Consider the following 27403-nt stretch of genomic DNA (forward strand, 5'->3'; position numbering starts at 1 on the left):
GAACACGGACATCTAGGTGTCCGCTCAACCCTACTCACGAGTAGAAGGAAAAATGGATTCCAAAAAATTTCAGCAAATTTTGGATGAAAAAGCTGAAGTTAAAGAGAGGATGGCTTCTACAAATGGATAATGATCCTAAACACTCCTCGAAATCCACGGGGATTACATCAAGAAGCGTAAACTGAAGGTTTTGCAATGGCCTTCACAATTTCCTGACCTCAACATAATTGAAAATCTATGGATAGACCTTAAAAGAGCAGTGCGTGACAGACAGCCCAGAAATCTCAAAGAACTGGAAGACTTTTGCAAGGAAGAATGGACAAAGATACCTCAAACAAGAATTGAAAGACTCTTGGCTAGCTACAAAAAGCGTTTACAAGCGGTGATACTTACCAAAGGGAGCAGTACAAGATATTAACACTGCAGGGTGCCCAAACTTTTGCAGACACCATTTTTTTGTTTTCTGTTACTTTGAAAGTGTAAATGATGGAAATAAAATCAAACTTTTGTTGACATATTATAAGAATGTCTAATCTGTAATTTGATTCCTTTTTAGAGATTTTTCCATCTTTCCTTGGCTTCTTTATGCACATTAATACAATTTTTTACCTGGGGTGCCCAAACTTTCGACCACAACTGTAGAGCGTTCCTATACCGCGACTTCCATGCTCGTCTGGGAGGCGTTTGCTTTGATGTTTCATTGCTCTTTTTGGAGCTCTGTTCTTCATATATGAGATAACTCTGCTGTCACTCTAATGTTTTGGTTTATATTATGTAATGTTTGTTTTTGATATTCGAACATACAGTTGTACTTTTTCCAAATTTTTTTTCACACCTTCATATTTTTTCTTTTCTTTTTCTCTGTATTTATAGTGTAATTATTGTCTTTTGCTGTTTTGTTTTCCCATTCCCTTGAAGAAGTGGTTCTCCGCGAAACATGTCAGGATCCTTTGGGAGTTCTATACATTTACACAGTGAGGGAGTGAATATAAGAACAGTATCCTCCCTCTAGGTTGTATAGTATCATTCCACATATGCATATATGTTTTTATTAACTGTATGTAAATATTATGTGAATTATTAGTGTTTTGTACCTTCATAAAGTGTAAATTTTATTGATTTTTCATTGGATTAATTTTTCCTGTTTAAGGACGGTAACATTAAAATCCTGCTTCCCTTGCCCCACCACACATTTTTTTAGTATACAGGGCTATGATATGTAAAGTACACTACACTGTCTAAAGCAGCCCTCAAATTTTCCACTCGCCTACTCGCATTTTGCGAGTGGAAAATTATGTCGGGCGAGCTACTGTCAGGGGAAGAGAGGAGAGAAAAGCTGGCCGAAGGATTGGATAATGTCAGCGGCGGATCATCCAGCTGTAACAGCTTTAATTGTAATTGGCGGGCGCTCGCCGGCATACACAGTCCCGTCTCTTAGCCCGGCTTCTTTGATAGACAGAACACCTGCCCAACCAGGACGTGTGACGTCTATCAAAGAAGCCGGGCTAGGAGGCGGGACTGTGTATGCCGGCGAGCGCCCGGCAATTACAATTAAAGCTGAGCGGGATGATCCGCCGCTCCGACATTATCCGGCCAGCAGGACTGATGGAGGGGGTAAGCCGATCATCTCACCCAGAGCCGGTACAAGGGAGGGTGGGATGGATGGATGGATGCCTGCCCTGAGCGTCTATGTCATGGGAGGTGGAGGGGGCGCTGCCAGGAGTGTTTCTGTGACAGGAGAGAGCGGCATGTGCTCTCTCTCTGTCTTCTCGCTGGGCTTCACACTCCTGTCAGTATAGCAGACATCAGATCGGGACTTCTTCTCCCCTTAAAGAGTCAGAGTGGAGGTGGAGCGGAGGAGAAGACAATTCCTAAAGCTTTGCATGGACAGCTGGCGGGAGAGATGCGGCTGCAGAAGGGGAAGAAGATTGCGGCTCAGGAAGGACACTGAATGTCAGATCCGGACTATACAGAGTTTGTTATCCCCTCTCCTCCGAGTCAAAGTAAGCAATGTGGAAAGGGGGCGGGTAACAAACTCTGTATAGTCCCATCTGACATCCAGTGTCATTCCTGAGACACAATCTTCTTCCCCTTCTGCTTCTGCAGCCGCATCTCTTCAGCCAGCTGTCCGTGCAAAGCAATAGGAATAGGAATAGGCTTCTCCTCCGCTCCTCCTCCGCTCTGACATATGAAGAGGAGGATCACAGAGCGATGTGCCGCGCTGTATCTGAGGTCTGCATGCTGGAGGAAAGGGAGAACTACACTGGGGTACAAATCTTATCCTGTCACCTCCCAAATTCCCATCTCAGCACAATCCCCCCTCCCTCCTAGCACAACCCCCCATCCCAGCACAATCCCCCCCTCCTAGCACAACCCCCCATCTCAGCACAATCCCCCCCTCCTAGCACAACCCCCCCATCCCAGCACAATCCCCCCCTCCTAGCACAACCCCCCCATCTCAGCACAATCCCCCCCTCCTAGCACAACCCCCCCCCATCTCAGCACAGTCCCTCCCCCTCCTAGCACAACCCCCTCATCTCAGCACAATCCCCCCCTCCTAGCACAACCCCCCATCTCAGCACAGCCCCCCCCCTCCTAGCACAATCCCCCCATCTCAGCACAATCCCCGCATCTCAGCACAGTCCCCCCCCCTCCTAGCACAACCCCCCCATCTCAGCACAGTCCCCCCCCTTTTAGCACAACCCCCCTCCCATATTGATCCCATCTAGAAGTAATCATCTTCTCCCCACCCCTCATGCTACAAATTCTCTTATTCCAACCCCCCCCCCCGGGACAATCCCCCACAAAGTATTTGTACTAGGAGGGGTGGGGAGAAGATGATTACTTCTAAGTGGGATCGATATGGGGGGGGGTTGTGCTTTGGATGGGGAATTTGAGAGATATAAGATTTCTTCTAGCAGGGGAATTGGGGGGGAGGGTGCTAGGAGGAGTGATTCGTGCTGGGGGGGGGGGGGGATTTGTGCCAAGAGTGGGGAATTTGGGGATCGTCCTTATAGAGATTATTGGAATGGGGTGGGGGGATGGATTTGTGCCAGAACAGGAAGTCTTGAGGCTGTTAAAAAGGGGTATTTGGAGGGGGGGGGGGTTGTGCCAGTAGGAATAATGAGGGTTTTTTGTGCTAGGGGGAAATTTTTGATGGGGGGAGGATTTGACAAGTAGGATTTGTTCTAGGAGGTGAAATTTGGGGGGGGGGGGGGTACTAGGAGGGTGATTTGGGGGTTCCAGACCCTTGATGGGCACTGATTAGTCTGCATTGATGGGCACTGAAAACTTTGTTATTAATATTTATTTTTGTAACTTCTGCATTAATGCAAAAACATTTAACAGTGTAATTTTATGAGGGCGTGTTTTGGGGCGGAATTAGGGGCGGGGCAGGGTAGGAGTTGGGTGGGGCAACTGGTGGCGAGTAACCCTTAAGGCCTGGCTAGTAGCTCAGGACTTTAAATTTTGAGCCCTGGTCTAAAGTACTGGGACACCTGCCTTTAGATGCACATGAACTTTAATGGCATCCCAGTCTTAGTCTGTAGAAGTTGGCCCACCCTTTGCAGCTTCTTCATAAAGACATGAATGAGCGAGTTTGGGGTGGAGGAACCTAACTGGCCTGCACAGAGTCCTGACCTCAACCCGATAGAACACCTTTGGGATGAATTAAAGAGGAGACTGCCAGATCTTCTCGTCCAACAGTGCCTGACCTTACAAAAGTGCTTCAGGAAGAATGGTCAAACATTCCCATAGACACACTCCTAAACCTTGTGGACAGCCTTCCCAGAGGAGTTGAAGTTGTTATAGCTGCAAAGGGTGGGCCAATTCAATACTGAACCCTAAGGATTACGACTGGGATGCCAATAAAGTTCATGTGCATGTAAAGGCAGGCATCCCAATACTTTTGACAATATAACATATGTTTATTTTTAAGTTAGGCTGTTACTAGGTAATCCCATCCACTACAGATCTGATCTATACATTTTTTTCTGAAAATACAAGATGGTATGAACTTGCTTGGGGTGAATTAATCCTATTGCAATTTTTTTAGAATAGCGGCACAGTGGTGTAGTGGTTAGCACTTTCACCTAGCAGCAAGAGGGTTGCTGGTTCGAATCCCAACCACGATGCTACCTGCCTGGAGTTTGCATGTTCTCCCTGTGCCTGCATGGGTTTCCTCCCACACTCCAAAGACATGCTGGTAGGTTAATTGGATCCTGTATAAAATTGGCCCTACTATGTATGTATGAATGTGAGTTAGGGGCCTTAGATTGTATGCTCCTTGATTGCAGGGACTGATGTGAATGTGCAATGTATATGTAAAGCACTGCATAAATTGACAGCGCTATATAAGTATCTGAAATAAAATAAAAAATTATAGCCAAATATAGTAAAATGTTTGTGTGTGTAATCAGGCAAGGTTTTGGTGACAAAAGTAAACGTCAATTTCCCTGTAAGTATCCTTACCCCCCCCCCCCCCCCAAAAATAATCTCATCACCCTAAGTGAAGTACCCCTTCCTCCAATGCTAACCTTTGAAATGAACCCACTAACTGCTAAATAATACTACCAATTAACCCTCTCAGTAGAACTTTGGGAAAAACAAGACTACAGGCCAGGCAACTTCAGACCAGTCAGCCTAACACTAATAATATGCAAGGTGTTTGGGCGAATGCTAAGGGACAAATTAAATAATTTGTCAATGAAAACAGTATTAACTAAGAATCAACATGGATTAATGAAAGGCCACTCTTGTCAGTCCAAACTGTTCACATTCTATGAAGAAGTGAGCAGTAGTTTAGATAGAGGTAGGGTAATAAGTGTAATTTTTTCTGGATTTTGCAGACACTTAACACTTGCATAAGCTAATTATTCTGCTGTTGTGTACCTGTGCACTTTTAGAATCTTATGTTTTTTTAACAATGTACATGAATATTCTCTCCAATAACATATATGTTTAATATATTTATTATATTGGAATGATCACAACTAATTGTAGAATCAGCACTACACTACAGATTTACAGTATAGCTATGGAAATCACAGAACAGGAAAGCTCTTCTTTATATTCTCTGCAAGAAAAAAAAAACATAAAATAAAATTGTACTATTGATGACGAAAACATGAGAAATTCAAGAACAAAAAAAAAAAAAATCACTTTGCAAAATGGCAAGTAATTGTGGAAGCATCCTTCAGCATGCTAGAGAAAGCACACAAGTAGAGTGGAAACATTGTGGCAGGTGAAATGATAAAAGACTGACTGTGTGCTGCTGAAGATGGGGTTACCGTTCTCCATATAACAAATTGCTTCTGTCTAAGCTCAGGGGAGCTAGCCACTAGAACACTTGATAAGGAATTCTACAATGATGTCTGTATAATGAAGTGTAATACAAGAGAGTGTTATCTCTGGACTGTGAGCAAAATCCTGTTATACCTTGATGTTTAAATTCATGTCACGTCCATATCAGACTTATACATTTTATGCTAGTTCTATATATTAAAATTCCTATGGATTGCACTCACAGCCACAAATCTTGAAATCTACCATAATATAGCACATTTATATACATTATGGTCAGTAAAGTGTTTTAAAAAGGATTGGCATGCTTAATATATATGTAAACCTAATAGCTACAATATCATATAAGCTTTAAAGTGACCCTGTCAGTAAATAGAGAAAATTTAACTCAGCATAGTCTCTATAAGAAAAAGTTTACCTTTATGGCAGTGCATGTCTTAAAATTCTGCAGTATTGCTAATCTGTGGCCTTCAAGCATTCAACACTTCCAAGTGTGATAATTACGTGCTACCCTTCCACTACTGGATGAAGAGGCCAATGGGAAGAACCACAGCATGTTGTGGGATAGCAAATGTTCGTTGGAAATGTCAGCTGCCAGTGATCAGTGGCCAAAGATAAGCAACATGGCATAGTTTAAGGCACAGGTCACCGAAAAGGTGGAAAGGTACCTTCTTTTACAGGCTGAGTGTAGTTGATTTTATTCACTTACAGACAGGGCAAATTAAGTAAATACTAAATTAAAATACTATATTTTTGTGCTAAACTCCCAACTTTTTATACACTTTACATAGTATATTAGTGAAAGACAGGCTCAAAAGGGGTATACAAATTGGGTACTTGGGATATAGGTACCCAAGTCCCAAGTATTTGAAAATGGAAGAAGAAGAAGGGGGCAGCAAGGGGACTTTTTAGAGGGGTACCGTCATAGGACTGCATAGTAGTTTGGGTCAGCTTGGCCCAATTTAACTATGTCCCTCACTAAGGTGAGGCTGCTGGATGTGCTGTATAAACTGTATTTAGCTGAGGCACATACAGTATGTGACAGACCCAAGCAAGACAGAGGCTTTTGGAGAGGACTAGGGGCAAGCCTCCTACTGATTATGGCCCATGGAGAGAGCAGATCATTCTTTAATGATGGACAATGTAATGGATGCTGAGAGTGAGGCTTGGATTACTTCTCTGAATAAGGACAATAAAACTTCCCTTCTGGAGTGAATAGAAAGGTGTAATATTAATCCTGTACAGGTTAATGGTGAGAGGTAATATATGGTGGCCCTCTTGCAGACTGGGTTGGAGAGGCTCCTTCACTTGGGACAGAAATATTTATCAACAATATCCCATAAAAATCTATGAAGATAAATTCATTTTGCTGTATCAAACTGCTGGGACATTGTTTGTCTTCTAATGACTTGTCTAGTGGACAGAATACACAAGTTTTTGTCTCTCCCATTGTTTGCTTTCCCATTATTAATTGGATTACTGGTAAATAAGATCACTGTTAGTTGTTAGCTGTTAATTGGACTAGTGTTTGAAGTTTGCGTTGTCATGCTAATATCCTTAAGAAGAGAATGTCCTCCTGTGAGGTATAAAGTATGTTTCTGAGTTTTAAAAAAGAGTCATTCCATTGGTTCTATCCTAACATCTTGTCTGTGTACGATGCTTAGGGTAAGAAGGGCTGGTATTAGCACTTGGTCTGCTCGGAACGGTTTGGAGAGAAGAGGCACTGTTTGGCGAAAGGAAGCACACCAGGCAGGGTGCCAAAGCGGTTCCATCATACAGCATAATGCACTGTGTTCCGGGTTCGAGCTGAGACTTCCTGTCTAATACCCGGAACACTGTAGAGTCTATCACAGCAGCACTCAGTCATTTAGATTAAGCAATGTATTCTATCAATGAATACAAAGCTTCCTCTGATTGGTTGAGTCAGAGATTGTGACATCATCAGCCCACCTCTCTGACGGAAGCTTTGTATTTATTGATAGAATACATTGCTTATCTGAATGGCTGAGCGCTGCTGTGATAGACTCTACTGTGTTCTGGGTATGAGACTGGAAGTCTCAGCTCAAACCCTGACAAACAGTCTGCTGTATGTAGTCTCAGCTACATACAGTTTATACAGCACATCCAGCGGTCTCAAAGGTTAGTCAGGGACATCGTTCATTTGGGCCAAGCTGGCTCATACAAACTTGTAAAGTTTATGAAAAGATGGAGTTTAGCTTTAAATCTGATTCTTTCATTTAAATAACATAGTAGAAGAAATCTGCGACCTACTATTGTTGAACTGCTTCTGACAGAATTAGTTGTGTGACTGTCATTCTGATTCATTGGCTTCAGTGCTTATGCAAATCAGAAGTTCTGCCAAACTTCCAAAGTTCTAACAAAACCACTTAATGAATGTTTCTTCCAGGCCAGTGACTCAGGAGTATTGCTGCCAGAGATTAGGCATTTACAAGCCAGAAAACTAGCAATGTTAACATTGCCAACATATGTATTTCTCTTATGGAAGATGTCCTTTATGTTATATTGTATCCCATGTTTTTTACTTATTTTACCAAGTAGTAGACTTCTTTTTTTTCTGAAATGTTTATGACAGTCTCTGCCAGAATTGTAGCTCTACTCCAAAATTTGTGTAGTTTTCCCAGCTGTAATAGAAAATAATTGGTTGCTTTCTTGCCTTTTACCATCATTCATATCTTGTACATCCTTTAGCAATCAACCTAGTACCACCACATGACACTGTGTAGTGATTTCAATTTTCACAGAAGTAGACATTGAATTACTCCTTTAATGAAGCTATTAGTGAATAACCTCTGCTGCAGTGTCTAGGTTAAATTGAACAGCTCCCTTTCCAGTAGGGAAATCTTCATACTAAGCGTCATATAGCTGCTTCTTTATCTGGTGTATTTTTCAAAGCATACATAAATGAAGAGTTTATTGACTTGATTTGTATTTGATTTTTTTTTATTACACTACAGGTCGGAAAGGCAGTAGGCTGTGCACATATAATCTGACCACCCTTGGGCATCTATGCTGTCCGCCAAGTTCCTAAAAATGAGTGGTCATATTTAAAGCTGAACTCAGGGTGCAACATTTTTAATGTAATTATATTACTCAAAATCAGCTAAAGATATTAATACCTTTTTGACCTTGCAAAAGTGAAAGAGATATTTACACTGTGCTGAACATTGCATAAGCAGAGAGCAGAGCTGTGTATGGGACCCACCAGATCCACACACTACAGCATTCCTGCAGAAAACGACAGAGATACAAGACCAGTCACCCTGCACAAGAAAAGAGAGTAGCCCTAACAGTCTTCATTGTAGAAGACTCCTACAGAGAAGCAAAGTGTAGAAGCCATTTTATGCTGAATTACTGTGAATTACTGGCGGTAATCCCGAGCGTGGGTGGATTTTTTAGTCCAGGATCGGTATCCCCGAGTCACGCTCGGGGTGAATGTGCAGAGAGCGCAGTGGTTTCACCTACCTTCTCCTGGCGATCCAGCGATGATCTCTCATTGCTGTGACCGCCAGCCGAGAGTCCCGCCGCTCGTCCGTCCTCCGTCGGTGTGATGACTTCCTAGTTCCATTCCCTGCAGCAGCAATGCTGCATGGGAGCGGAACTAGGGAGGGAAATTCAAAAAACGTTGCACAAAACACAAACACAAAACACATTTTATATTATATATATATATATATATATATATATATATATATATATATGCACGTATATATATATATATATAAAATTATATTATTGATTCGATTATAATTATATATTTTATATGTATATATATATATATACACACACACACACACACACATATATATATATATAATATATAACGCATGAATTATAATCTAATCAATAATATAATTTTATTATATATATTATATATTATATAATAAAATTATATTATTGATTCGATTATAATTCATGCGTTTGTGTTTCAAATTTATCACATCTGGGATGTCTACTAGACTCTTGTTTTGGTCAGGTTTAAGTCAGTAATTACTAAGAATTGTAGGCCTATAATACATAACGCCAAATTTCCATGAAAAAAAATTGTACCGCTTTTGATATATAATTCCTGACATAATCATACCGCCAGGGAGGTTAAAAAAAATGCATAGCAATTAATCCATCAAATCTGCATGTATATTTGTTCTTTGTGAATTGGGCAAAAAATTAATGTTATTTGGCTGTTTTATCTTCCGAACACATTTTCTTTATTAGGGGCAGTGGCTAAAATACCCAACAATGGCTAATAGATGGCAAAGAAAATGGCCTCTGCCCCCACCTATAACTGGCCTTCATAGCAAAGAACACATGGAAGGGCAACGCACATGAAACAAACAAAGATAAAATTCCCAGTTCAATTTGCCAACCAGTCTGCTTACCAACCAAATTGGCCTGTCTAACAGTTTGCGTCAATACAGGGGTTTAGTTAGCACACATTTGCAAACGCATGTGAAAGCTGCAGGGCCACGTCAAGGCTCCCTGTTACCTGCAGTCCTAACTCTAATGAATTTTAAAGAGTCTCCACAGTGGGAGCACATGCAAGCTAATGGATAGATAGGGGGCAGGTAAGCCTGGAGGTGGCCCATCCCTCCTGAAAGGTAATTGGGGGCATAATGGAAGCCCAGCTGATAGTATTACAGCAAAGGCACCCAGTATGTCCACTCACCAGTACACATATACAACAAAGAAAATGGCCTCTGCCCCCACCTATAACTGGCCTTCATAGCAAAGAACACATGGAAGGGCAACGCACATGAAACAAACAAAGATAAAATTCCCAGTTCAATTTGCCAACCAGTCTGCTTACCAACCAAATTGGCCTGTCTAACAGTTTGCGTCAATACAGGGGTTTAGTTAGCACACATTTGCAAACGCATGTGAAAGCTGCAGGGCCACGTCAAGGCTCCCTGTTACCTGCAGTCCTAACTCTAATGAATTTTAAAGAGTCTCCACAGTGGGAGCACATGCAAGCTAATGGATAGATAGGGGGCAGGTAAGCCTGGAGGTGGCCCATCCCTCCTGAAAGGTAATTGGGGGCATAATGGAAGCCCAGCTGATAGTATTACAGCAAAGGCACCCAGTATGTCCACTCACCAGTACACATATACAACAAAGAAAATGGCCTCTGCCCCCACCTATAACTGGCCTTCATAGCAAAGAACACATGGAAGGGCAACGCACATGAAACAAACAAAGATAAAATTCCCAGTTCAATTTGCCAACCAGTCTGCTTACCAACCAAATTGGCCTGTCTAACAGTTTGCGTCAATACAGGGGTTTAGTTAGCACACATTTGCAAACGCATGTGAAAGCTGCAGGGCCACGTCAAGGCTCCCTGTTACCTGCAGTCCTAACTCTAATGAATTTTAAAGAGTCTCCACAGTGGGAGCACATGCAAGCTAATGGATAGATAGGGGGCAGGTAAGCCTGGAGGTGGCCCATCCCTCCTGAAAGGTAATTGGGGGCATAATGGAAGCCCAGCTGATAGTATTACAGCAAAGGCACCCAGTATGTCCACTCACCAGTACACATATACAACAAAGAAAATGGCCTCTGCCCCCACCTATAACTGGCCTTCATAGCAAAGAACACATGGAAGGGCAACGCACATGAAACAAACAAAGATAAAATTCCCAGTTCAATTTGCCAACCAGTCTGCTTACCAACCAAATTGGCCTGTCTAACAGTTTGCGTCAATACAGGGGTTTAGTTAGCACACATTTGCAAACGCATGTGAAAGCTGCAGGGCCACGTCAAGGCTCCCTGTTACCTGCAGTCCTAACTCTAATGAATTTTAAAGAGTCTCCACAGTGGGAGCACATGCAAGCTAATGGATAGATAGGGGGCAGGTAAGCCTGGAGGTGGCCCATCCCTCCTGAAAGGTAATTGGGGGCATAATGGAAGCCCAGCTGATAGTATTACAGCAAAGGCACCCAGTATGTCCACTCACCAGTACACATATACAACAAAAAAAATGGCCTCTGCCCCCACCTATAACTGGCCTTCATAGCAAAGAACACATGGAAGGGCAACGCACATGAAACAAACAAAGATAAAATTCCCAGTTCAATTTGCCAACCAGTCTGCTTACCAACCAAATTGGCCTGTCTAACAGTTTGCGTCAATACAGGGGTTTAGTTAGCACACATTTGCAAACGCATGTGAAAGCTGCAGGGCCACGTCAAGGCTCCCTGTTACCTGCAGTCCTAACTCTAATGAATTTTAAAGAGTCTCCACAGTGGGAGCACATGCAAGCTAATGGATAGATAGGGGGCAGGTAAGCCTGGAGGTGGCCCATCCCTCCTGAAAGGTAATTGGGGGCATAATGGAAGCCCAGCTGATAGTATTACAGCAAAGGCACCCAGTATGTCCACTCACCAGTACACATATACAACAAAGAAAATGGCCTCTGCCCCCACCTATAACTGGCCTTCATAGCAAAGAACACATGGAAGGGCAACGCACATGAAACAAACAAAGATAAAATTCCCAGTTCAATTTGCCAACCAGTCTGCTTACCAACCAAATTGGCCTGTCTAACAGTTTGCGTCAATACAGGGGTTTAGTTAGCACACATTTGCAAACGCATGTGAAAGCTGCAGGGCCACGTCAAGGCTCCCTGTTACCTGCAGTCCTAACTCTAATGAATTTTAAAGAGTCTCCACAGTGGGAGCACATGCAAGCTAATGGATAGATAGGGGGCAGGTAAGCCTGGAGGTGGCCCATCCCTCCTGAAAGGTAATTGGGGGCATAATGGAAGCCCAGCTGATAGTATTACAGCAAAGGCACCCAGTATGTCCACTCACCAGTACACATATACAACAAAGAAAATGGCCTCTGCCCCCACCTATAACTGGCCTTCATAGCAAAGAACACATGGAAGGGCAACGCACATGAAACAAACAAAGATAAAATTCCCAGTTCAATTTGCCAACCAGTCTGCTTACCAACCAAATTGGCCTGTCTAACAGTTTGCGTCAATACAGGGGTTTAGTTAGCACACATTTGCAAACGCATGTGAAAGCTGCAGGGCCACGTCAAGGCTCCCTGTTACCTGCAGTCCTAACTCTAATGAATTTTAAAGAGTCTCCACAGTGGGAGCACATGCAAGCTAATGGATAGATAGGGGGCAGGTAAGCCTGGAGTTGGCCCATCCCTCCTGAAAGGTAATTGGGGGCATAATGGAAGCCCAGCTGATAGTATTACAGCAAAGGCACCCAGTATGTCCACTCACCAGTACACATATACAACAAAGAAAATGGCCTCTGCCCCCACCTATAACTGGCCTTCATAGCAAAGAACACATGGAAGGGCAACGCACATGAAACAAACAAAGATAAAATTCCCAGTTCAATTTGCCAACCAGTCTGCTTACCAACCAAATTGGCCTGTCTAACAGTTTGCGTCAATACAGGGGTTTAGTTAGCACACATTTACAAACGCATGTGAAAGCTGCAGGGCCACGTCAAGGCTCCCTGTTACCTGCAGTCCTAACTCTAATGAATTTTAAAGAGTCTCCACAGTGGGAGCACATGCAAGCTAATGGATAGATAGGGGGCAGGTAAGCCTGGAGGTGGCCCATCCCTCCTGAAAGGTAATTGGGGGCATAATGGAAGCCCAGCTGATAGTATTACAGCAAAGGCACCCAGTATGTCCACTCACCAGTACACATATACAACAAAGAAAATGGCCTCTGCCCCCACCTATAACTGGCCTTCATAGCAAAGAACACATGGAAGGGCAACGCACATGAAACAAACAAAGATAAAATTCCCAGTTCAATTTGCCAACCAGTCTGCTTACCAACCAAATTGGCCTGTCTAACAGTTTGCGTCAATACAGGGGTTTAGTTAGCACACATTTGCAAACGCATGTGAAAGCTGCAGGGCCACGTCAAGGCTCCCTGTTACCTGCAGTCCTAACTCTAATGAATTTTAAAGAGTCTCCACAGTGGGAGCACATGCAAGCTAATGGATAGATAGGGGGCAGGTAAGCCTGGAGGTGGCCCATCCCTCCTGAAAGGTAATTGGGGGCATAATGGAAGCCCAGCTGATAGTATTACAGCAAAGGCACCCAGTATGTCCACTCACCAGTACACATATACAACAAAGAAAATGGCCTCTGCCCCCACCTATAACTGGCCTTCATAGCAAAGAACACATGGAAGGGCAACGCACATGAAACAAACAAAGATAAAATTCCCAGTTCAATTTGCCAACCAGTCTGCTGACCAACCAAATTGGCCTGTCTAACAGTTTGCGTCAATACAGGGGTTTAGTTAGCACACATTTGCAAACGCATGTGAAAGCTGCAGGGCCACGTCAAGGCTCCCTGTTACCTGCAGTCCTAACTCTAATGAATTTTAAAGAGTCTCCACAGTGGGAGCACATGCAAGCTAATGGATAGATAGGGGGCAGGTAAGCCTGGAGGTGGCCCATCCCTCCTGAAAGGTAATTGGGGGCATAATGGAAGCCCAGCTGATAGTATTACAGCAAAGGCACCCAGTATGTCCACTCACCAGTACACATATACAACAAAGAAAATGGCCTCTGCCCCCACCTATAACTGGCCTTCATAGCAAAGAACACATGGAAGGGCAACGCACATGAAACAAACAAAGATAAAATTCCCAGTTCAATTTGCCAACCAGTCTGCTTACCAACCAAATTGGCCTGTCTAACAGTTTGCGTCAATACAGGGGTTTAGTTAGCACACATTTGCAAACGCATGTGAAAGCTGCAGGGCCACGTCAAGGCTCCCTGTTACCTGCAGTCCTAACTCTAATGAATTTTAAAGAGTCTCCACAGTGGGAGCACATGCAAGCTAATGGATAGATAGGGGGCAGGTAAGCCTGGAGGTGGCCCATCCCTCCTGAAAGGTAATTGGGGGCATAATGGAAGCCCAGCTGATAGTATTACAGCAAAGGCACCCAGTATGTCCACTCACCAGTACACATATACAACAAATATGTTGTGAAATTCTCAAAAAACAAAAAGTAAAAATCTAAATTTTTTAACATTTTAGGCCAATTTGTTTTCTGCTACATATTTTTGTTTTTTTTTTTTACTAGTAATGGCAGCAATCTGCGTTTTTTTTTTGCGGGACTGCAACATTGGGGTGGACAGATCGGACCCCTAACTGACATTTTTGACACTTTTGGGGGTACCAGTGACATTACTACAGTAATCAGTGCTAAAAATATGCACTGTTACTGTAAAAATGACACTGGCAGGGAAGGGGTTAACATTACTGGTGATCAGTGGGTTAATGTATCCCTAGGGGCGTGATTATAACTGTCAGGGGGTTGTGAAGTAATCATAGAGACATGCGATCCTATATAGCAGGATCACATAGCCTCTGTGATTACTTCAGGGAGAATGACAGACTAGTGTAGAGCGAACACGGACTGTATTATTCGGGTTCGTATCGGATAATTGGATTTTTGCTACCCGGACATGGACCCGAAAACTTTACTGTATGTTCAGGTTTAAAATCCGTTTAAAATCTGTGTTCGGTAATTTTATTTCCTGTTTTGTATGTAATGGCACGCTTTTAATGGCGGGCTTTCAACAGCCAATCAACAAGCGTTTAACTGGTGTGCCTTAAGCCATCCCAGCCATGCCTACTAATGTATTAGTAGCTGTGATTGGTCATCTGAAACATGTGACCCATGTCTTTATAAGTTCGAGAGACACAGCGCGGTGCGTCATTCTGCTGTAGTGTAGGGAGAGAGCACACATCATACGTGCTGGCTGCTGATTAGGGACAGACAGTGAAAAATTGTGCCCGAAAAGAATGCAGGGACAGGTCGGAGTGTAGGCAGGGAAAGTTATTTGAGCATTTTAGGGACAGGCTGGAGAGAATAGGCAGGGACAGAACAATCGTCCGTTAGCGATCTACATCGATTTTGCAGTGTGGGGGGTGGTGCAGTGAACGATCTTTTTGCCCTCACTTGAGCCCACTGAGGAGGAGGAGGAGGAGGGAGAAAAAAATATATTTTTATCAGTCTGTTGTGTGCAGCGTTCAGCTATATTTTACAGATTGCTGTTCTAATCTGCTATTTAAAAATTACAAAGTTAAAGGGGAATTTTTTTTTTTCCCGTCATAGCCTGCTTGCTGCTGAGCTGACCATGACATAAGACACTGCTGTGTTCACATGTGCTATTGAGTGATTTTCAATTTTATATACTTTTTTCTATTACACTATTCAATATACACCCTTTTGGGTTAAAAATAATTTAATTGTGGCATAGTCTGTACTAATCTGCTATTTAAAAATTACAAAGTTAAAGGGGAATTTTTTTTTTTCCCCTTCATAGCCTGCTGCAGAGCTGACCGTGACATAAGACACTGCTGTGTTCACATGTGCTATTGAGTGATTTTAAATTTTATATACTTTTTTCTATTCCACTATTCAATATACACTCTTTTAGGTTAAAAAAATTAAATTGTGGCATAGTCTGTACTAATATGCTATTTAAAAATTACAAAGTTAAAGGGGAATTTTTTTTCCCTTCATAGCCTGCTGCTGAGCTGACCGTGACATAAAACATAAGACACTGTGTTCACATGTGCTATTGAAAAATCACCAATTTTATATCCTATTTTCTATCTATTTAATCTACACCATTTTGGGGTAAAAAAAATTAAATTGCGGCATAGTCTGTATCGGTACGTGTGAGATACACCTTCCAAATTTTTGGGGCGCATCTTCCACCGCCGAGGATAGCAGGGTGCTTCAGTTTGCCTCCTGTTCCGAACTCCTCCTACTCCCCATCCTGCCTTTAGGGTACAAAGAATTGTAATCGGGGCCTAGTCTGGGTCTGTACGTGTGAGATACACCTTTTTATATCATATTTTCTATTCCGCTATTCAATCTACACCCTTTGGGGTAAAAATAATTAAATTGCGGCATAGTCTGTATCGGTACGTGTGAGATACACCTTCCAAATTTTTGGGGCGCATCTTCCACCGCCATAGAAAGCAGGGTGCTTCAGTTTGCCTCCTGTTCCGAACTCCTCCTACTCCTCATCCTGCCTTTAGGGTACAAAAAATTGTAATCGGGGCCTAGTCTGGGTCTGTCCGTGTGAGATACACCTTTTTATATCATATTTTCTATTCCGCTATTCAATCTAAACCCTTTGGGGTAAAAATAATTAAATTGCGGCATAGTCTGTATCGGTACGTGTGAGATACACCTTCCAAATTTGTTTTTGGCGCATCTCCTTCCACCACTGAGGATTGCAGGGCGCTTCAGTTTACATCCTGTTCCTAACTCCTCCTACTCCGTTTCCTCATCCTCTACCACCTCCTCATCCGGTCAGCGTAACACCTTCACCACCAAATTCAGCAAAGCCAGGGGTAAACGACAGCAGGCAGTTTTAAAACTTGCATGTTTGGGGGAAAAATCCCACACCGCGCATGAGTTGTGGAGGAGCATGGAACAGCAGACCGATGAGTTGTTGGTGCCAGCGAGCCTCAAGCCCGGCATGGTGGTGTGCGATAACAGGCGAAATCTCATAGCAGCTCGGGGCCTAGCCGGTTTGACGCACATCCCTTGCCTGGCGCATGTGCTGAATTTGGTGGTGCAGAGGTTTCTTCAAAATTACCCCGATGTGTCAGAGCTGCTGCAGAAAGTGCGGGCCGCCTGTGTGCACTTTCGGCGTTCCCACCCTGCTTCTGCTCGCCTGTCTGCTCTTCAGTGTAACTTCGGCTTTCCCGCTCACCGCCTCATATGTGACGTGCCCACAAGGTGGAACTCCACCCTGCACATGCTGGCAAGACTGTGTGAGCAGCAGCAGGCCATAGTGGAGGTTCAGCTGCAGCACACACGCGTAAGTTGCTCGGCAGAACAGCACCACTTCACCAATAACTGGGCTTCCATGCGAGACCCGTGTGCCTTGTTGCGCTGTTGCGAGTACTCCACCAACATGGACAGTGCCTATGGCGCCATTCTCAGCGTTCCTATCCCACTTGTATACCTTTTTGAAAAATTGCTGGATGATGGATGAGGAGGAGGAGGAGGAACCATGTTCACAGCAGGGTGGCACCCAGGCCAGCTCGTGGCCATCACTGGTGTGTGGCTGGGGGTATACAGAGGACACAAACAATACACCTTCCACAGAGGGCAGCCTTTCGTTGCCTCTGGGCAGCCTGGCACACATGAGCGATTACATGCTGTAATGTCTGCGCAACGACCGCCAAGTTGCCCACATTCTAACTTGTGCTGATTACTGTTTGGCAAGTCTCGTGACGGGGACATAGGGTTTCCATGATCTGCCTAGCCAGAAGGCCTGGCAGAACCCCGTTCTTCATGGTAGCCGAAGCCACCTCGAATACTAGGTCAGGGGTGCTCTCCCGAAGAGAGAAACCCCAAAACCCCACCCACCCTCCACCACCCCCCCCCAGGAGTAAGGAACCTGAGGGCCACACATCAAACCTTCCAAGCCCCCATCACTCCAGCAGGTTTCCATAGCCGCCACCCAATCTTGGTCAGGCAGAATGACATCACAGTGCCCCCACTGTATAACTTATAACAACTGATACTACACTTGATCTTAGCCAAAAGGTAGAGAAGCGATGCTGGTGGAATTCCCATATGACAGCAGGGGCACATTGAAAGCACAAGGCAAAGGCAGAGGAGGAGGAGGTCGCCAATGCACCCAGGGCACCGCCGGCACCTCAGAGAGCAGGGTTAGCATGTATGAAATGTGGAAAAGGTTTGTCGGCACGCCACAAAAACCAGGACCACCAGCCGTTTTTTTTTTATAAGCCCGTGGTGTGTGAACACACTCAGACTATCACCCGGTGGGTGCATAAAAAAGTACACAGGGTGTACACATGGTCCTCCTCCCGAATTTAAAAAATTAAATTGCGGCATAGTCTGTATCGGTACGTGTGAGATACACCTTTTAAATTTGTTTGGCGCATCTCCTTCCACCACTGAGGATTGCAGGGCGCTTCAGTTTACATCCTGTTCCTAACTCCTCCTACTCCGTTTCCTCATCCTCTACCACCTCCTCATCCGGTCAGCGTAACACCTTCACCACCAAATTCAGCAAAGCCAGGGGTAAACGACAGCTGGCAGTTTTAAAACTTGCATGTTTGGGGGAAAAATCCCACACCGCGCATGAGTTGTGGAGAAGCATGGAACAGCAGACCGATGAGTTGTTGGTGGAAGCGAGCCTCAAGCCCGGCATGGTGGTGTGCGATAACGGGCGAAATCTCATAGCAGCTCTGGGCCTAGCCGGTTTGACGCACATCCCTTGCCTGGCGCATGTGCTGAATGTGGTGGTGCAGAGGTTCCTTTCAAAATTTCAGAAAGTGCAGGCCGTCTGTGCGCACTTTCGGCGTTCTCACCCTGCTGCTGCTCGCCTGTCAGTGCTGCAGCGTAACTTCGGCCTTCCCGCTCACCGCCTCATATGTGATGTGCCCACAAGGTGGAACTCCACCTTGCACATGCTGGAAAAACTGTGCGAGCAGCAGCAGGCCATAGTGGAGTTTCAGCTGCAGCACGCACGCGCGAGTCGCTCTGCGGAACAGCACCACTTCACCACCAATAACTGGGCCTCCATGCGAGACCTGTGTGCTTTGTTGCGCTGTTTTGAGTACTCCACCAACATGGTCAGTGCCGATGACGCCGTTGTCAGCTTAACTATCCCACTTCTATGCCTCCTTGAAAAAACGCATCGGGCGATGATGGAAGAGGATGTGGCACAGGAGGAGGAGGAGGAGGAAGAGGGATCATTTCAATGGCTTTTAGGGCAGTCATTCACAAGTGGCTCCGAGGGTGGGTTCCTGTACCCACAAACGCCAGGTACACAATTGTCCAGCAGGGGCACAGTTCTGGAGGATGAGGAGGAGGAGATGGAGGAGGAGATGGAACCATGTTCACAGCAGGGTAGCACCCAGGCCAGCTCATGGCCATCACTGGTGCGTGGCTGGGGGGGGATACAGAAGACACAGACGATACACCTCCCACAGAGGACAGCCTTTCATTGCCTCTGGGCAGCCTGGCACACATGAGCGATTACATGCTGCAGTGTCTCCACAACGACCGCCGAGTTGCCCACATTCTAACTTGTGCTGATTACTGGGTGGCCACGCTGCTGGATCCCCATTACAAGGACAACGTACCGTCCTTAATTCACTCACTGGAGCATGATCGCAAGATGCGCGAGTATAAGTGCACGCTGGTAGACGCGCTGCTGCTGGCATTCCCACCTGACAGCGGGGCCACAGTGGAAGCACAAGGCCAAGGCAGAGGAGGAGGAGGAGGAAGAGGTCGCCAACGCAGCCAGGGCACCGCCAGCACCTCAGAAGAACCCTTCAACTTCTAGGTCTCCAAATTGGGCACATGGCCTAAGCTTGCCCTTTACGCCTTGGAGGTGCTGGCGTGCCCTGCAGCCAGTGTATTATCTGAACGTGTATTTAGCACGGCTGGGGGTGTTATCACAGACAAGCGCAGCCGCCTGTCCAGAGACAATGTGGACAAGCTCACGTTCATTAAAATGAACCAGGCATGGATCCCACAGGACTTTTCCGTACCTTGTGCAGAATAGAGATGGATACCGACCTTACTCAGCCATTGTTATATTTTTGATCTTTCTCACTCTTTTGGGGTGTACCCTAATTTAAAATGACTGAAAAAAAGCAGTGTTGGCTACCTCGTCCTGCTCCACCGCCGCTTCCACCTACACCGCCACATCCACCGCCACCTCAACCTCCCTCCTACTCCATATAGGCCTCGTCCTTCACAGATGAAGAAAATTGTTTTATTTTTCTGTTTTTTTTTGTTGTTTTAAGTTATTTCCCTATCCACATTTGTTTGCAGAGCACTTGCCATGCTCTTAACTACATTTTGCTGCCATTTGCAGCACTCTAGCCCTTTCCATTGGTGTTTTAGAGCCATTTTAGTGCCTGAAAGCTCGGGTCCCCATTGACTTCAATGGGGTTCGGTGTCCGGGTAAAGTTTGGAAAAAGTCCGGGACACGGACCCAGACTTTTTTTTCAAGTTCGGCCGAACCCACCGAACACAGACATCCAGGTGTCCGCTCAACTCTATGACAGACGGCTGTGTTTACATCAGCCGTCTGTCTTTCTTTCTCAGCTGTGGGAGATCGCGAGTGGCCGGTCACACGCACTGGCTCCCCAGCTGACGAACGGGGGCAGACACTCCTCCACCTTCCATTTGAGGATCCCCCACAGATGCTCAATAGGGTTTAGGTTTAGAGACATGCCTATCCTGTCCATCACCTTTACCCTCAGCTTCTTTAGCAAGGCAATGGCCGTTTTGGAAGTGTGTTTGGGGTCGTTTTGGAGGTGTGTTTGGGGTTGTTATCATGTTGGAATACTGCCCTGCGGCCCAGTCTCCGAAGGGAGGGGATCATGCTCTGCTTCAGTATGTCACAGTACATGTTGACATTCATGGTTCCCTCTTTTGAGACCTCCCAAGTGACGCTCTTGAGCTTTGACAGCTGTTTTATAGGCAAGGAGCGGGGCCACCCGGTTATGTCACCTGGTGGCACTGCCCCCGTCTGATGACACATGATGTCATGTATGGTTCAGGAGGGGGGGGGCAGCTCACTCATCCCCCCCCCCCTATCCTGGCCTGCCAGGCTGCATGCTCGGCTAAGGGTCTGGTATGGATTTGGGGAAGAACCCCACGCCGTATTTTTTTTAAATTTTACCATGGGGTTACCCTTAAAATCCAAACCAGTCCCGAAGGTCCAGGAATATACTGGGGGGGGGGGGGAGACCCTACGCCATTTTTTTGTGTTGAGTTATTTTGAGGGGACAGCAAATGTACACTGTTATACAAGCTGTACACTCACTACTTTACATTGTAGCAAAGTGTCATTTTATCAGTGTTGTTACATGAAAAGATATAATAAAATATTTCCAAAAGGGTGAGGGGTGTACTCACTTTAGTGAAATACTGCATATTAAAAATATTTGCTTAGCTAGGAGTATAGGAAATACGTACATCTTTATTAAAGAGACACTATGTATCTATGTACTCTATTAGAAAATATTTGCTTGGCAAGTCTTTTTAGAAGAGTTGATTTACTGAATGAATAGAGGGCTGTTTACTCAGCACAATAACATTTCAGTTTGAAAGGGGAATATTCACTGATCTTGGTAAATAAAGTGTTTGGGGTATTGTTTTACTTAAAGAGGTTGTATCCCTTGTGAAAAAAAAAAAAAAAAAGAAAAACCTGCAGGACAATGGCATAATGTGCTAATATGCATTGCATGCGTGCGGGAGTTAACTTTCCGGCAAGGAGCTCTGAAGGTCTGGCAAGATACGCCATCAGCGGCTGCATGCAGGCTGAATATCTCTTAAACAGTGCAGGTTTAGGAAATTTTAATTTTATCTACAGGTAAGCCTTATTATAGGCTTACCTGTAGGTAAAAATTAAAAAGCAGAGTATACTACCACTTTAAGTCAAATTTATTTTTTTTGCATGTGATTGGATATACTTTGCAAAGTGAAGCTTTACCTCATTCACTAAACTCTGGGGAAAATTCCCTTGCAAAGTAAATTTCCATCATGTTTTAGCAAAAATCCTGTTTTGAAATTTCCCTTACATATAATTGGGTATCCAAACTTAACCCCTTGGTGGCGACAGTACGCAAATATGCAGCCCCACTGGATCAGGCTTTTTTCTGTGGAGTCGCATATTCATGTATTTGCCTTTGCGCTATTATCCACCTGGATGCACAAAGTAATTGTGATGTTCAGTTTTACTAAAACATGTCAAAGTTGCAAAATTGTGCTTAGGCATTAAGATTTGTTTTACCCTTAGGTGCAAATGGGTTAACAAAGATTCATCTTATTTACAAACAATTGCTTTGTAATGTGAACATTCAATTTGCTACAGTGAGCATAATTCATTCCCTTACTAACTATCTTAATCACTCCAGTGTCTTTTCTAAGTACCAAAATTCACATCAAAGTTGAATGATTATCAATTAATGATTGCATAAGGCTGATCGTCATTAGTTTTCTTCCTTAGCTTACTCAGAAGTATGTTGTCTTTACTTCTCCTGTCTAACATTGCATGAATCCACAATTGACATTTCTTAAACACATGCTCTTTTCTCTAGAATTGAATTTAATTCTTTTTCTTCTAAGACATACTTCAGTGTAGCTAATTGACATGTTCATATACTATGTTTATAATATTATACAACTTCAAGCTTTCTTCTATATACAGTAAAAATCGTTATTTTCTGTTCCCATGGATATTTGTAAGCAATAACATATTCTTTTAGTTCATGTGCTCTCTTTTTACACATCGTAAATATACTTTCATTTTATAACATCAGCATTGTAATAGCAATACAAACAATAGTTCTTTTTGACAATCCGATATAAGCTTACTTAAATCTCTTTTCTAGAGTTGGGTGAATAGTTCAAACCGAGCAAAGGTTGGGCCTGAACATTGCCTGTTCGCACGTTCGGGGAACATCCGAGTTTGTGGGGTGCTCAGTGGGATGTTCGCCCACAGAGCGCCCCACAATGCACAGTGCATTCTAGGGACCTAATTGGATGAAGCCTTGCACCTGACAGCTGGTCAGGTGCAAGGCTTTGCCAATTAAAGAGGAAGTAAACCCTAAAAAAAAAGGAGAAAAAAAAAACCTGTAAAGACAAAGGCATAATGAGCTAGTATGCATCGCATACTAGCTCATTATGAAATACTTACCTTAAAATGAAGCCCCCGCAGTGCCGCCCATTCAGCGACAGGGCGGCCGACATGTCCGGCTGCCCTGCTTCCTTGTTCACGTCCTCCGGCCATCTGATTGCACGGCACTGGGCTCTGAAGAAACGGCACAGGTGGCCGTTCCTTCAGAGCGCATGCGCCGATGATGTCATCGGCTGCATGCACTGTAAATATCTCCTTAACGGTGCATGTTTAGGAGATATTTAGCACCTATAGGTAAGCCTTAATATAGGCTTACCTGTAGGTAAATGCCAAAAAAGTCAGTTTACAACCACTTCAAGGCACAAAGCACTGTTAGAGCGCCGATTGGACAAAAGTGGTGATGACTTTGGCCCGCACTATAAAAGGTTCCATCCCACAGGAAGTATAAAAGGTTCCATCCCACAGGAAGCTTTTGCAGTGTGTTGTTGGAGTGGAGATGTTGTAGATAGAGCAGGGCTTAGTTTGCTATTAGTGAATTGGTGTGTACTGTTCACTTATTATGACTCTGAGTGTAGAATGTTAGTGTAGTGTCAGTATAGTGTGAGTATAGTGTGTCAGTAAAGTCTAGTGTGAGTATAGTGTGTCAGTATAGTGTAGTGTGAGTATAGTGTGTCAGTATAGTGTAGTGCAGTGTTTAACACATCATTACATAGCATTTAGTGTTGTATACCATTTTCTTTGATTTCTGCGTGTTTTTTTGTTGTCTTTTTTTGTCCCCTGCCTGCCACCTTTTTTAAATTGTCAGCTGCAGTTTTTCTGACTGTGACGCTGGCGTTCCCCATTTTTTATTTTTTTTATGTTTTCTTCATTTCTGTCAGCATCAGTCCTTAATTTAAAGTGCACCAAAGACCACTTTTAATTCAATAAAGTACATCCAATCACACATTTCCCAGTTTCCATTACATTTTTGTAATAACCCCTCCCCCCATCATGTCTAGGGGGCCAACAAGGAGAGGCAGACATTCCCATGCCACTATGAGGGAGCCAGCAGCATCTGTGTCCATAGGCAAAGGGGGCATGGTCTGTCCTCAGGCAGGGCACACTTGTCTCTGTTTAGTGATGTTGCCCATGCTATCCGGCCACAGCATGCAGAGGTGGTGGTGGATTGATTGGCTTACTAAACCATCCTTATCCTCCTCATCTTCTATGACCCAAGCTGACACTAGTGCACAGTTCACTGCAGCTGCCATCATACATGAAGGAGTCAGCTGAATTATTTGAACACAGCATCAGCCACTTGCTTCTTAAGGATGCACAGACATCTTACTTGATTCTGAGGTAGAGTAAGGGAGTAACATGAGCCTACAGAGAGGGGAGAACACTGATAAACAACAAATTGGGAGTCCTGTTCCCCAAGCTGCAGTTTTTTACAGCAAGGTCAATTCTTGCTTTCATCAAAAGTATCTCTATAGGGCTTCCAGGATCTGATAAGCCCCCCCACTTGCACTGGCCAGGGTTGGGGAGACAAGGTGTATTGGGGAGCAGAGTTACCCCTGCCCCTAAGCACCCCCCATGTTGAGGGCATGTCGGCTGGTATTGTTCAGGAGGGGGTGCTTGCTCATGCTTCCCTTTTCTGGCCTGCTAGGCTGCATGCTCAGAGAAGGGTCTAGTATGGATTTTGGAGAGCAGCCCCATGATATTTTTTAAAAACATTTTGATGTAGGGGTTCCCCTCAAAATCCATACCAGACCTAATTGTCTGGTATGCAATTGGGGGTACCCCATGCCATTTTCTAAAAGATTTTGGCATGGGGTTCCCCTAAAATCCATACTAGACCCAAAGGGCCTTGGTTTTTTTTCTCTTTTTTTGTATTGCCGGCAACGTTTATTTTTAAATTGATGACTCATCCATTGTTAAGGATGAAGCAGCCAGTTTCCTGGCCCGCTCCTTAACAACCAGCTATTCACTGGTTGTTAACGACACTGGCGGCCTCCACATCATAAAAAAAAAAAGCTCTGCTAAACACTGGACACCGGTGTTTTTTTTTTCTGCCACTAAACTCTCCTGCCAAAAAGTGCCGATAAAAGCTTGTGTGTGCATGAACACATAGAATAACATGCAGGGGTGTTTAGAGGCAGGACTTCCAAAACAGCAGCTGTAAAAACGTCCAGGGTGCATGAGGTCTAAATGGTTACGGATCTTCACAAAGTAAGTTGACAAACTTAAAGATCTTTCAGATTAACAGTAGTAAAAAAAAAAAAACTGAGATTCAATGTGAAAATAAATATGTGATTTCACATTTTGACAATAGATACACTTTAAATTATTTTCTAGTTGATTCACACAGCTACAGACCAATAACAGTGTTCACATAGAATGAAGATTTATTTTACCAAACTGCACCATTACAAAAATGTAGCAACTATGGTAGTGCAGCACAATATATTAAAAGGTGGATATTTTAGATATATGACACATTCTTTTGAGGAATTAAAGATTTAAAACAGTAGCCAAGGTAATGAAGAACAACGATCTAAATGTCCAAGAAACCAACAGAAAGCAAATAAGTGGTGGGCGCAATAGCTTCAGGTGTATGCAGAGGTCACTTGAATGCTTCAAGGCCTGCAAATGTGAAGCAGTTGCAGAATAAGTTTAATGAGTATAGGCTGTCAGGTAAACTAAGATTTGGAAACTGATGGAGTAACTGATGGATACATTAGTTTTATATAGCTATGTGCAATGCTGTAGGCCACAATTACATTTGACATATGTGACAGCTACTAGGTGACCATACTGATTAAAAAGTCCCTATGTGGGCTGTATTGTGCTTCGTGATACAACCAGCTCCGCTGAGGCTTGGGGAAAGTTTACTCAATAAAAAGTCCAAAGGAGATTATGATATACAAAGCACATACTAACCAATACAAACTCCTAAATGGTCAGCAATTTGAAATCTTGCATCTGGTCTTCACACTGGTCTTTACACTGGCTTACTAAATATACATGGTAACAAAATGTGGAAAAAGAGCATTTTTAAATGTAGTGTGCTTTGTGGCAAGCTGGATTATAATCACAAATATTAATGATAAGCTCTTCAAAATCAGATCCATGCTTAAACATTTATTATTTTGCCACCTACCATTTCTTAGATGCGTTGACTGTATTCGTTTTTTTAAGCTCTTCAGCAGAATGTTTCCGTTACATAGATGAGACAGAAAAGTAAACCCAAGCAGGGGTGCTTCAATAATCAGATTTTATTTATTTATATAAAACCTTTATCCCAGAAAGAATAAAACTTTGCTGTGACTGATTTTACAGTGTGAGCTGGAGTTTGGCTGCAATTTGTGTATTTAAATCTGCTACTACATCTAACACTCTCCTCCCCCCAGACTGGCAGTGCTGCTGTCCAAAGGTGCCCCCTGTGCTCATTTATCCAGAGTGAAGACAATCTAATACAGGAGGTGTGTTACTGGCAACATCATCAGGTGAAAACTGATGGAAAAAGCCTAAAAAAGAAAACTGATGCAGCCCCCACAAACCAATTATAATGATTGTTAACCTACAATCTGACATTCGGCCTGCACCTAGGAAGACGTCACCGATGACAAAACGCATTGGGATTGGCTGTTACTGAAGACATCACACTTGCTTAGCCGTCACTTACGGCATTGCTTTCTCAAGAGCTTACAGTCTGCTGGTTTTTTATTTGTTTGTTCATGTTTACAACTCATCAAAGGTACTTTTTATATACAGTATTTCAAATAAAAGGACTTAAATGTTAGCAGGCTTCTCTATGCTTGTTCATTTTTTTTTTTTTTTATTCCTGATCCATTTGAAGCTGCTGCTGAGCAGCCACCACCTATCTCGGATACTAAGTTATTTTGTGCTTTTATGACCATTTTAAGTTATGGTCTATGCTATCTGGTAAGAAGCGTATGCTAAGTGTTGGTGCTTGGTGGTGGATTTCATCAATAAATGCTACTTATACACTTTTTTGTACTTCATGGACATTGTTTAATACTGAATAGGACTTTTTCATTGAAAGGACATTTTTATGTTCACCTAACACTGGATTTTGCACTTATTTCATTATATCACTTTCATATGATTGATTTTTTTCACAGATATATTTTGCTCATAATTTATTCACTGCATGTTTAGTTTTTTCATGGCACATTATTTACCATATGATTATTCATGATTGCACTATTAGGATTTAGCATCACTTCTTATTTTTATTGATCATTTACAGCTGGTATCATAGTTGGTTAAGTGGTATGCTTACCTTATCGTCCTTTTTTCTTGACCTAGCGCACATTTTTTCCTGTTTTATAATCTGCAATATATTACATTTTAGTTTAATACTGCTTTAATTTGTGACTGATATGTAACTAAGATCTTTTTAATTCTCCTTAGACCTTGTGTGTGCTGGCACT

Source organism: Pelophylax lessonae (assembly GCF_965119305.1).
Source record: "Pelophylax lessonae genome assembly, chromosome: 1".
Taxonomy (NCBI): Eukaryota; Metazoa; Chordata; class Amphibia; order Anura; family Ranidae; genus Pelophylax; species Pelophylax lessonae.